Source organism: Mytilus galloprovincialis, chromosome 11, assembly GCF_965363235.1.
Source record: "Mytilus galloprovincialis chromosome 11, xbMytGall1.hap1.1, whole genome shotgun sequence".
Classification (NCBI taxonomy): Eukaryota; Metazoa; Mollusca; class Bivalvia; order Mytilida; family Mytilidae; genus Mytilus; species Mytilus galloprovincialis.
In genome coordinates this window covers 8,968,300-8,980,680 of record NC_134848.1, presented here as the reverse complement: position 1 = coordinate 8,980,680, position 12,381 = coordinate 8,968,300, and the positions used below count along the sequence as shown (strand labels likewise).

The following is a 12,381-nucleotide window of genomic DNA, read 5'->3' as shown; positions in this document are numbered from 1 at the left end:
ACGAAATATCACTGTATCACGCCGTGAAATTATTGCACAGGTACAATGCATAACAATGGAAAAAACCTGTTCAACTACTTTAACAAGGCGAAAAAGAAAGTCGAAATGTGAAGCCCGTAAACAATACTTTTTTAATCTGAGCATGCAAATTGAAGATTATGTTATATATTTTATAATAAACATATTCGCATAGCAAAAACATTTATTTAGAAAGTCCCAGACACTGTATTATTTGACAGTTTTTCCACTAATTCCACGTGTTTTCAAGTAGTAGTATACTCGTAGTAGCCCACAATGCATTGAAGTTCATTGACCCGATTGGTCAGTTTTTCAAGGCCATATTGGCCTTGTGTTTGGGAAATTACTATGCAAATATATTCTGACGTCAGGAAATCTAGAGTTCTCGACCTGTTAAATGTACATTGAAATGTTATACTATGGTCATTTAAGATTGCCACATCCAACGTCCTGAATGTGGAAAAATTATAACATCAACTCAAAAGTAATATTACGACCATAAAATACTAGCACATCCAACGTCCTGTGCGTGGATTAATTAAAACTAGCATTGAAATATTATGTTATGGTCATTGAAGATTGACACATCCAACGCCCTGAGTGTGGAATAATTATAATGTACATTGAAAAGTAATATGATGGTTAAGTCGTTGAAGATTGGCACATCAAACGTCCTAAGCGTGGATTAATTATAATATCAACTAAAAAGTGATAGTACGACTATATATAGAATAAAATTGAGAATGGAAATGGGGAATGTGTCAAAGAGACAATAACCCGACCACAGCAAAAACAACAATGAAAAGTAATGTTATAATATAAAAAGAGTGGAACATCCAGTGTCCTGAGCGTGGATTAATTCTTATATACATTGAAAAGTAATAGTATGGCGATAAAAGACTGGCACATCCAACGTCTTAAGCATGGATTAATTATAATATCAACTAAAAAGTAAGATTACGACTGTAGAAGACTGGCACATCCAACGTCCTGAGCGTTGATTATTTCTTATGTACATTGAAAAGTAATATAATGGTCAAGTCGTTGAAGATTGGCCCATCAAACGTCCTGAGCGTGGATTCATTATAATATCAACTAAAAAGTGATATTACGACTATATATAGAATAAAATTGAGAATGGAAATGGGGAATGTGTCAAAGAGACAACAACCCGACCATAGCAAAAACAACAGCAGAAGGTCACCAACAGGTCTTCAATGTAACGAGAAATTCCCACAACCGGAGGCGTCCTTCAGCTGGCCCCTAAACAAATTTATACCAGTTCAGTGATAATGAACGCCATACTAATTTCCAAATTAGTCACTGAGCGTGGATTAATTCTAATGTACATCGAAAAGTAATAAATATGGTCATAGAAGACTGGCACATCCAACGTCCTGAGCGTGGATTAATTCTAATGTACATCGAAAAGTAATATTATGGTCATAGAAGATTGTCACATCCAACGTCCTGAGCGTGGATTAATTCTAATGTACATTGAAAAGTAATATTATAATAAAAAAAAAAGAGTGGCACATCCAACGTCCTGAGCGTTGATTAATTCTAATGTACAATGAACAGTAATGTTATAATAAAAAAAAGAGTGGAACATCCAGCGTCCTGAGCGTGGATTAATTATTATGTGCATTGAAAAGTAATAGTATGGCGATACATGACTGGCACATCCAACGTCTTAAGCATGGATTAATTATAATATCAACTAAAAAGTACGATTACGACTATAGAAGACTGGCACATCCAACGTCCTGAGCGTGGATTATTTCTTATGTACATTGAAACGTAATATTATGGTCATAGAAGATTGGCACATTCAACGTCCTGAGCGTGGATGATTTCTAATGTACATTGAAAAGTAGTATTATGGTCATAGAAGATTGGCACATCAAACGTCCTGAGCGTGGATTAAATTTTAATATACATTAAAAAGTAATATTATGGTAAAAAAAAGAGTGGCACATCCAACGTCCTGAGCGTGGATTAATTATAATGTACAGTTAAAGGAAGGATTATGGTCATAGAAGACTGGCACATTCAACGTCCTGGGCGTAATTATTTCTGATGCCATGTAAATAGGCATGTTATGGCCATAAAAGACTGGCACGTACAACGTCCTGCGTAGTAAGTAATTCTAATGTACATCGAAAAGTAACATTATGGTCAATGAAGATTGTCACATCCAACGTTCTGAGCGTGGATTAATTCTAATGTACATTGAAAAGTAATATTATGGTAAAAAAAAGAGTGGCAAATCCAGCCTCCTGAGCGTGGATTATTTCTGATATTATCTAAATTGTCATATTATGGCGATAAAAGACTGGCACACCCAAAGTCCTGAGCGTGGATTATTTCTAATATCAATTCAAAAGTAACATTATGACCATAGAAGACTAGCTTATCCAACGTCCTGAGCGTGGATTAATTCTAATATCAATTAAAAAATAATATTACAACTATAGAAGACTCGCACATCCAACGTCCTGAGCGTGGATTAATTCTTATGTACATTGAAAATTAATATTATGGTAAAAAAAAGAGTGGCACATCCAGCGTCCTGAGCGTGGATGACTTCTAATATCAATTTAAAAGTCATATAATGACCATAGAAGACACGCAAATCTAACGTTATGAGCGTGGATTAATTCTAATATCAATTAAAAAGTAACATTATGACCATAGAAGACTACCACATCCAACGTCCTGAGCGTTGATTAATTCTGGTGTCATCTAAACAGTCATAGTATTGGCATAAAAGACTGGCACATCCAACGTCCTGAGCGTGGATTAATTATAATATCAACTAAAAAATAATATTACAACTATAGAAGACTGGCACATTCAACGTCCTGAGCGTGGATTAATTCTAATGTACATCGAAAAGTAATATAATGGTCATAGATGATTGGCAAATCCAACGTCCTGAGCGTGAATTAATTATAATATCAATTGAAAAGTAATAGTATGGCGATACAAGACTGGCACATCCAACGTCTTAAGCATGGATTATTTATAATATCAACTAAAAAGTAAGATTACGACTATAGAAGACTGGCACATTCAACGTCCTGAGCGTGGATTATTTCTTATGTACATTGTAAAGTAATATTATGGTCATAGAAGATTGGCACATTCAACGTCCTGAGCGTGGATGATTTCTAATGTACATTGAAAAGTAGTATTATGGTCATAGAAGATTGGCACATCCAACGTCCTGAGCGTGGATTAAATTTTAATATACATTAAAAAGTAATATTATGGTAAAAAAAGAGTGTCACATCCAACGTCCTGAGCGTGGATTAATTATAATGTACAGTTAAAGGAAGGATTATGGTCATAGAAGACTGGCACATTCAACGTCCTGAGCGTGGATGATTTCTAATGTACATTGAAAAGTAGTATTATGGTAAAAAAAGAGTGGCACATCCAACGTCCTGAGCGTGGATTAATTATAATGTACAGTTAAAGGAAGGATTATGGTCATAGAAGACTGGCACATTCAACGTCCTGGGCGTAATTATTTCTGATGCCATGTAAATAGGCATGTTATGGCCATAAAAGACTGGCACGTCCAACGTCCTGCGTATTAAGTAATTCTAATGTACATCGAAAAGTAACATTATGGTCAAAGAAGATTGTCACATCCAACGTTCTGAGCGTGGATTAATTCTAATGTACATTGAAAAGTAATATTATGGTAAAAAAAGAGTGGCACATCCAGCCTCCTGGGCGTGGATTATTTCTGATATCATCTAAATTGTCATATTATGGCGATAAAAGACTGGCACATCCAAAGTCCTGAGCGTGGATTATTTCTAATATCAATTTAAAAGTAACATTATGACCATAGAAGACTAGCACATCCAACGTCCTGAGCGTGGATTAATTCTAATATCAATTAAAAAGTAACATTATGACCATAGAAGACTGGCACATCCAACGTCCTGAGCGTGGATTAATTATAATATCAACTAAAAAATAATATTACAACTATAGAAGACTCGCACATCCAACGTCCTGAGCGTGGATTAATTCTTATGTACATTGAAAATTAATATTATGGTAAAAAAAAGAGTGGCACATCCAGCGTCCTGAGCGTGGATTAATTATGATGTCATCTTAATTGTCGTATCATGCCGATAAAAGACTGGCACAGCCAACGTTCTGAGCGTGGATTAATTCTAATATCAATTTAAAAGTCATATTATGACCATAGAAGACTAGCAAATCTAACGTCCTGAGCGTGGATTAATTCTAATATCAATTAAAAAGTAACATTATGACCATAGAAGACTACCACATCCAACGTCCTGAGCGTTGATTAATTATGGTGTCATCTAAACAGTTATAGTATTGGCATTAAAGACTGGCACATCCAACGTCCTGAGCGTGGATTAATTATAATATTAACTAAAAAATAATATTAAAACTATAGAAGACTGGCACATTCAACGTCCTGAGCGTGGATTAATTCTAATGTACATCGAAAAGTAATATAATGGTCATAGATGATTGGCAAATCCAACGTCCTGAGCGTGAATTAATTATAATATCAATTGAAACGTAATATTATGACCATAGAAGACTACCACATCCAACGTCCTGAGCGTGGATTAATTCTAATGTACAGTTAAAAGAAGGATTATGGTCATAGAAAACTGGCACATTCAACGTCCTGGGCGTAAATTAATTCTGATGTCATGTAAATAGGCATGTTATGGCCATAAAAGACTGGCACGTCCAACGTCCTGAGTACTAGTATTAATTAGTTGTAATGTACATCGAAACGTAACATTATGGTCAAAGAGCAGTGGCACATCCAACGTCCTGAGCGTGGATTAATTATAATATCAACTAAAAAGTAAGATAACGACTATAGAAGATTGGCACATCCAACGTCCTGAGCGTGGATTATTTCTAATGTACATTGAAAAGTAATATTATGGTCATAGAAGATCGGCACATCCAACGTCCTGAGCGTGGATTAATTCTAATGTACATTGAAAAGTAATATTATGGTAAAAAAAGTTCATATTATGGCGATAAAATACTGGCACATCCAACGTCCTGAGCGTGGATTAATTATAATATCAACTAAAAAGTAATATTACGACTAAAGAAGACTAGGACATCCAACGTCCTGAGCGTGGATTATTTCTTATGTACATTGAAAAGTAATATTATGGTCATAGAAGATTGGCACATCCAACGTCCTGAGCGTGGATTAAATTTTAATGTACATTGAAAAGTAATATTATGGTAAAAAAAAAAGAGTGGCACAGCCAACTTCCTGAGCGTGGATCAATTCTGTTGTCATCTAAATTGTCATATTATGGCGGTAAAAGACTTGCACATCCAACGTCCTGAGCGTGGATTAATTCTAATGTACAGTTAAAAGAAGGATTATGGTCATAGAAAACTGGCACATTCAACGTCCTGGGCGTAAATTAATTCTGATGTCATGTAAATAGGCATGTTATGGCCATAAAAAACTGGCACGTCCAACGTCCTGAGTACTAGTATTAATTAGTTGTAATGTACATCGAAACGTAACATTATGGTTAAAGAACAGTGGCACATCCAACGTCCTGAGCGTGGATTAATTATAATATCAACTAAAAAGTAAGATTACGACTATAGAAGATTGGCACATCCAACGTCCTGAGCGTGGATTATTTCTAATGTACATTGAAAAGTAATATTATGGTCATAGAAGATCGGCACATCCAACGTCCTGAGCGTGGATTAATTCTAATGTACATTGAAAAGTAATATTATGGTAAAAAAAGTTCATATTATGGCGATAAAAGACTGGCACATCCAACGTCCTGAGCGTGGATTAATTATAATATCAACTAAAAAGTAATATTACGACTAAAGAAGACTAGCACATCCAACGTCCTGAGCGTGGATTATTTCTTATGTACATTGAAAAGTAATATTATGGTCATAGAAGATTGGCACATCCAACGTCCTGAGCGTGGATTAAATTTAAATGTACATTGAAAAGTAATATTATGGTAAAAAAAAAGAGTGGCACAGCCAACTTCCTGAGCGTGGATCAATTCTGTTGTCATCTAAATTGTCAAATTATGGCGGTAAAAGACTTGCACATCCAACGTCCTGAGAGTGGATTATTTCTAATGTACATTGAAAAGTAATATTATGGTCATAGAAGATTGGCACATCCAACGTCCTGAGCGTGGATTAATTCTTATGTAGATTGAAAAGTAATATTATGGTAAAAAAAGAGTCATATTATGGCGATAAAAGACTGGCACATCCAACGTCCTGAGCGTGGATTAATTATAATATCAACTAAAAAGTAATATTACGACTAAAGAAGACTAGCACACCCAACGTCCTGAGCGTGGATTATTTCTTATGTACATTGAAAAGTGATATTATGGTCATAGAAGATTGGCACATCCAACGTCCTGACCGTGGATTAAATTTTAATGTACATTGAAAAGTAATATTATGGTAAAAAAAAGAGTGGCACAGCCAACTTCCTGAGCGTGGATCAATTCTGTTGTCATCTAAATTGTCATATTATAGCGATAAAAGACTTGCACATCCAATGTCCTGAGCGTGGATTAATTATAATATCAACTAAAAAGTAATATTACGACTTTAGAAATCTGGCACATCCAACGTCCTGAGCGTGGATTATTTTTAATGTACATCGAAAAGTAATATTATGGTCATAGAAGATTGTCACATCCAACGTCCTGAGCGTGGATTAATTCTAATGAACATTGAAAAGTAATAGTATGGTAAAAAATAGTGGCACATCCAACGTCCTGAGCGTGGATTAATTATAATATCAACTAAAAAGTAATATTACGACTAAAGAAGACTAGCACATCCGTACGTCCTGAGCGTGGATTATTTCTTATGTACATCGAAAAGTAATATTATGGTCATAGAAGATTGTCACATCCAACGTCCTGAGCGTGGATTAAATTTTAATGTACACTGAAAAGTAATATTATGGTAAAAAAAAGAGTGGCACATCCAACTTCCTGAGCGTGGATTAATTCTGTTGTCATCTAAATTGTCATATTATGGCGATAAAAGACTTGCACACCCAACGTCCTGAGCATGGATTAATTATAATATCAACTAAAAAGTAAGATTACGACTTTAGAAAACTGGCACATCCAACGTCCTGAGCGTGGATTATTTCTAATGTACATTGAAAAGTAATATTATGGTCATAGAAGATTGGCACGTCCAACGTCCTGAGCGTGGATTAATTCTAATGTAGATTGAAAAGTAATATTATGCTAAAAAAAGAGTAATATTACGACTAAAGAAGACTAGCACACCCAACGTCCTGAGCGTGGATTATTTCTTATGTACATTGAAAAGTGATATTATGGTCAAAGAAGATTGGCACATCCAACGTCCTGAGCGTGGATTAAATTTTAATGTACATTGAAAAGTAATATTATGGTAAAAAAAGAGTGGCACAGCCAACTTCCTGAGCGTGGATCAATTCTGTTGTCATCTAAATTGTCATATTATAGCGATAAAAGACTTGCACATGCAATGTCCTGAGCGTGGATTAATTATAATATCAACTAAAAAGTAATATTACGACTTTAGAAATCTGGCACATCCAACGTCCTGAGCGTGGATTATTTCTAATGTACATCGAAAAGTAATATTATGGTCATAGAAGATTGTCACATCCAACGTCCTGAGCGTGGATTTATTCTAATGTACATTGAAAAGTAATAGTATGGTAAAAAATAGTGGCACATCCAACGTCCTGAGCGTGGATTAATTATAATATCAACTAAAAAGTAATATTACGACTAAAGAAGACTAGCACATCCAACGTCCTGAGCGTGGATTATTTCTTATGTACATCGAAAAGTAATATTATGGTCATAGAAGAATGTCACATCCAACGTCCTGAGCGTGGATTAAATTTTAATGTACACTGAAAAGTAATATTATGGTAAAAAAAAGAGTGGCACATCCAACTTCCTGAGCGTGGATTAATTCTGTTGTCATCTAAATTGTCATATTATGGCGATAAAAGACTTGCACATCCAACGTCCTGAGCATGGATTAATTATAATATCAACTAAAAAGTAAGATTACGACTTTAGAAAACTGGCACATCCAACGTCCTGAGCGTGGATTATTTCTAATGTACATTGAAAAGTAATATTATGGTCATAGAAGATTGGCACGTCCAACGTCCTGAGCGTGGATTAATTCTAATGTAGATTGAAAAGTAATATTATGCTAAAAAAAGAGTCATATTATGGCGATAAAAGACTGGCACATCCAACGTTCTGAGCGTGGATTAATTATAATATCAACTAAAAAGTAATATTACGACTAAAGAAGACTAGCACACCCAACGTCCTGAGCGTACACCATTGAAACGAAACATAATGACTGCTGTTGCAAAAATACAGGTTCCTGAGCTATTTAAAAATCGAAGCGAGAGGCTTTTAACATTGCAGTATAAAATACAGGCTAAAATGGCTTAAACGTCAAATTTGCAAACTTAGTGTCGAAAATTGGCTAACAAGGTCATTAGAAAAACAGGTTGCCGGGGTGAAATTTAAAACTTGAATGTCCAAAGAATAAGCAAGTCCAAACCTTGTATGTGTAGTCGTTAAACTCTAGGTTCCCACGTAAAGTGAAAATGGTCCTATTTCATGAAGAATTAACTCACGAAAACACGAACAATTGACTAAATTCGCGTTCATTGTTTTGATTTTGACCGCCTGACAACTTCACGGAAATACCAGAGTGATTATAATCAAGGACTGTGTGACGGGCAACTTATAATATCCGTGTTTTAAAGATTTTATTGATATCAAGCCAGTCCAGTTCAAACTATTAACACGTGGTACAATTCTCATTTACATATTATGAATATTTATTAGCAAAAGCGTTAGTAATTTCTGGCTATGATGCCACACTATAATAATCTAAAAACGTGTCTGGAAAAATAATGAAAAACAGTTCGATATCTTGAGAATGGGGCGACAGAGGACGATCGACCTCGAAATTTTCCGGTACTAAGTGGCAAGTTTTGGAGTATAAAACACAATCTTGTATCAATTTTGTACTTATCTGCCTAATAATTTAAAGAATTATATATCAGAAAATCATTTCTCAAGCGGCACCCTCATCCAATGAGTGGAAATGCTTTAAATTGAATGAATTCTTAACTTGTTTAGTTTTTTTTCTATTTCTCTCCGCTTCGTTAGTACCCAATTTCCGGTGGCGATGATACACAGTGATAGAGTAACACAGCAAGATTTTTATTTGTATGGGCGTTCCATAGAAATTAATTTGTGGTTATCTCGCATTGATTTCATGCCTGTATTATTTTGATTTATTTATACACACAGTCACCAGTCTACACTAAACTTCAAGTCTTATAAGTAAGCATTGTTACTTTATATAATAATTTCAAACTTTTTACAAAAACTTCACCGCAAATAACATTTTTTTACTGAGGAATTTCCGAAATCTGCACTACGTTCTCAACAAAAATTTATGATCATAAAATTATGAAGTTCAATTTATCCAAACCTTACACTCGCTTACATATGTCATATCAGACCGATCAATAACGTTTATCAATGTTGATTATGTCTAAATTCTTTGGATGATTATTTAAATCTGAGACACTTTTCATGTATTAAAATAAGCCAGACTTAACTAATCGATCAGATCGGTAATCGAACACTAATCGATCATATTTGATCAGTAATCGATTGATGACTTGAAGTCATCGATCAGTAATCGATCAAACTCTCTCAGGAGTTTGATCGATTAGTGATCGATTAGATTACTGATCGATTTAAGACCGATTACTGATGGATAAGTGATTGATAACTGATAGATTAGTGATTGATTATTGATAGATTAGTGATTGATTATTGATAGATTAGTGATTGTATCATTGAGAAATAATTATTCAAGAAAGATATAAAATAACCTCTTTCTGCCACATTCGTGGTACATTTGAAGCACAACAAAACAAAATTACATATTTTTTTTTAATGTCAACATAAGAAGATATAAAAAAAATATTTTTTACAGTGTTTTTAAACTATGTTATAACATTCAGCTTGTGGACGTGCTAACCATATCAGGTGGTTTCTTAAAATATATTCCCATAAAATACTCAGAAGTATATAAAAAACAGTTAACATATAGTGAATGTGAAAATGAACACCAAATAATATCAACAATATTTCAAGAAAATGAAGATAGATTGTATAAAGATAGTGCTTGCTGTAGTCAAATGGTATGCTGTAAAAAGTGAAGAATATTGTTCTTTTAATCATTATTGTCTTTATTTTCTTCTTTTTCACATGTTGAGCTGATTCCCCTATGTCTCTCTTTTTGTGTCTCTGCTCCATTTCACTTTCACATTGGGAAGGTATTTCTATGAAAAAAATAAAGTTTGTTATCGATAACTTATATCTGAATAATGAGATACAAATGTATGCATTTTTTACAACATGAGTGAATAAGTTTATGCAGCCATTAATTTATGCCTTTTGATTTATTCTGTGTTTTGATATTTTGAATATTTGATTGGAATCACTACTATCCTTTTGGATGGATGTTTGGTTTTTGAATATCTAGCAAAGGAAAGTGAATATTCAGATTTCAGGACTAGAACTTAATAAATATGAATATTGACAAATATGTAAATGAAAGCAATCGTATACATATGAATAGATTGATCAATGTTGAAGGTCCAGCGGGAAGTTATATGTTTCTTTGGGAGAAATGAATATTTCACATGCTTTAGACTAAATTGACACAGTGGAGTGAGATTTTAACATGCATGTTCACCCAAAAGGTTTGCATGCTACTTCGAGACCGCATCTTAGCATTTTTAATGCCACAGAAGATTCATTTGTCTATGAAAGAAAATAATTATATAAAAATCAGTAAAAAATTACCTCTTGATGGGTTTGATGAACTTATCTTCTCCTTGACCAACTTCACAAGATCGGCTTTCTTGTCTTTGCTGGTAAACCTCACACCATTTTCTTTCAAAAGTGATTTCAGTATCTGTACTGCAAAAGTTGAAGAAAAAAAATTTCAGCACATTCAAATGTGACATTTTTAAATGAAATAAGAATTCAGAATTTTATATCTTAATAAAACAAAACAAAAATTAACACAGAAGATTAAAAACAACGCATTTGCCTTTTTTTTTTTAAATCTGTGTCATTGTTATTTAAAATTAATGTGAAACTTACCAGTCATTTTTTCTGGAGGTCCTGATTTTTTCTCATCAAACTTCCTTTTTTTGTCTTCCCTTTGCCTTTTTTCTTCTTTTTTGTCATTCTCTTGTAGGTATGTAATAGCTAAATTAATAAAATAAAGATCTGGTTTAATTGCCACAATTATGATCTATAATTAACATGAATTAAATACACATTTAAAGTATTAGTTAGGACCATCATTAGACATGTAAGAAGGAAATAATACCATATGTATTGTTCAGTAGTAAAAATGAAAATAAAATGTGTTTTGTTTGATTTGAATACATGTACTACAGTTTGTACATGATTTAACAAGGTTTGTTAATTTGCATCATATCGGTATTCGGATTATTTTTTTTGAATCTACATAAATGCTGTATGTAAAGCTATGGTAAAATAGACCTGAGATGTACTAATGATTTGTAACAACTCCCTAAAGGAAATGAGGAGATTTTCAGGTAAATTTTTTTAAGTTATTTTTTCTGTATTATTAAATTTGAATTATTTCAGAGTTAAACAAGGAGATAAAGCATATACATACCATCAATTAGTTGTTGTCTACATGAACTGTCCATAATGAAGTATCCATCTTTAGGTTGTAGAATGAGTTTTAAGACAAATTCAGCTGATGAAACCCATTTAAATGTTTTTGTTATAATAAGACTGCCTGGTACTGTTTCTTGCTGCTTGTTAGTTGACCTGAGAATTTGAATTGCAAAATCTGTTGTGGCAGCACCTTCATTGCTTTTTTTCCAAATAAATTGAGGATGTGCACATTTTCCTTTAACAGATGGCTTAACTATTCTCATTAATTTTCCAAAGCAAAAAATTCCATTATTCCAAGTAGCTATAAAATCTCCTCTGGTTAAATGTTTATCTTGATTTAAAAGACTCTCGGGTGGTAAAAATTTATCAAATATGGCATAATTTGAATAAAACCTATTTAAACGTGACTGTTTTGGCATGTAGAATTTACCCTGTTCCCATGACACAAATTGACTTATATGATACCAGTTTCCTTTATAAAAGATATGTGTATTCTTTCTAGTTTCTTTTTCTTGTATCACCTGCTCATTTTGTC

At 33.6% G+C, this 12,381-nt stretch overlaps 1 protein-coding gene across 2 annotated transcripts in view; it reads left to right on the top strand.

Annotated features, from left to right (window-relative positions):
- Window positions 1-9,351: 9,351 nt before the first annotated feature.
- Window positions 9,352-12,381, top strand: part of LOC143051594 (uncharacterized) — a 37,738-nt gene continuing 34,708 nt past the window's right edge. The window contains exon 1 of one of the 2 annotated variants that reach the window (XM_076224484.1): window positions 9,352-9,452. The gene's annotated coding sequence lies outside the window, so the exon portion shown is untranslated. The remainder of the gene's footprint in view (window positions 9,453-12,381) is intronic. The other variant, XM_076224485.1, reaches the window with a different exon arrangement.